General features: G+C 38.7%; 1 long non-coding RNA gene across 1 annotated transcript; it reads right to left on the bottom strand.

The window, feature by feature from the left end:
• Positions 1–468: 468 nt before the first annotated feature.
• On the bottom strand, positions 469–1,192 carry LOC116380923 (uncharacterized). Its single transcript, XR_004212632.1, has 3 exons — positions 1,071–1,192; positions 800–915; positions 469–688 (listed from the first exon to the last, which is right to left on the bottom strand). It is a non-coding gene; the product is annotated as an uncharacterized LOC116380923 (long non-coding RNA).
• Between the last annotated feature and the right edge of the window lie 101 nt (positions 1,193–1,293).

Here is a 1,293-nt window from a genome sequence, read left to right as displayed (position 1 = left end):
TTGAGATATTTGTCAGGTTGAAGCCTCACATGTGCAGTCAAATAAACCACTTCAGAGATCAAGAAAGTCACGCAAGTCTTTTGTGTTTTTTATACTTTCAACTCAAAATTTCTCAGATTTCAGGGTAAAAAGCATTAAACATCACTTTAATATCACATAAAATCACACATTTCAGATCAGGTTTTATCTTTTTCTTTAATAACATGTATAATTTGACACTTCGGCATCAAAACATGGGGAATCACATGAAGTCACAATTCATATTGAACATAAAGGCCATCGGAGTCTTCCCCAACATCACTGTATTAAAAACTCCACTAACTTCGCATATAAAAGATTCTTATAATCCACAAAACCATAGAACATGTGCACCAAGGCAAGTTCACTCACATGCACTCAGCATAAATGCAAATGTTGACAATAAAGCACAGATGGAAATGATGTGTAAAAAGTCATTTAAACAAAATAAAAACAGATTTAATCTCTTCTTCTAAAATACCACTTCAACACAAGCAAAGAGGTCATTTAAATATTTCATTTACTTCATTTTTTTAGTTTCAAGAGGATACATTCATCTATTCCTACACACTTCACCGATACAGTATTAAGATGATCGCTCAATTCTTCAACAAGTCAACTCTTGTGTTGAATCGGTAGGGGCACCCATGCTAACGCTACAATTAGCATCCTGTAATGAGAAGGAGAAGAAAAGGTCTCAGCTGATGACTGCTCGAAGTCAAATTCTATATTCGAAAGGACTCCAAGTCTTTTGAGATTAGGAAGCAAACTGTGTACTCACTGATTTTCTCAACCGCCGACTGACTGCTCGCGGCGTTGGAAGACGAGTCCACTGTTGTCCCTTTGCCAGCTGAGTTTGAAATCAGTCACCGACTGTTGTCTCAGAGCAGCGTCCAACTGAGGGGACACACAGTGTTAGACAAATCAAAACCCTTTATCACTGTTACACTCCACAAATCCCCAGAAATAGCTTTACCTGCCCATCTGTGTCACATCAATGCGTCTGTAAACCTATTAAATATGAATAAATCATCAAAACATATTTTATTTACTTTTTTCAGGAGAGCATCAGTGACTGTGGAGTCAGTGAGGTCGACATCAGAGCGCACCGTCATCCTTATCACCATCTTCTTCACTTTGAGACCTGCAGCGTCCCCAACAAAAATGATACTGTCATGTGATCATTGGCTACATCCAGGCACTTATCTATGAACGTCGTTGGAACCTTTTGGTGCCTGAAATGCAGACACTACCCAGTACTTTCACCTCATCGGC

Source organism: Anarrhichthys ocellatus, unplaced genomic scaffold (genome assembly GCF_004355925.1).
Source record: "Anarrhichthys ocellatus isolate YVR2014 unplaced genomic scaffold, GSC_Weel_1.0 scaffold9664, whole genome shotgun sequence".
NCBI lineage: Eukaryota > Metazoa > Chordata > Actinopteri > Perciformes > Anarhichadidae > Anarrhichthys > Anarrhichthys ocellatus.
Note: the sequence above shows the minus strand (reverse complement) of the source record. Positions and strands in the feature narration are given on the sequence as shown.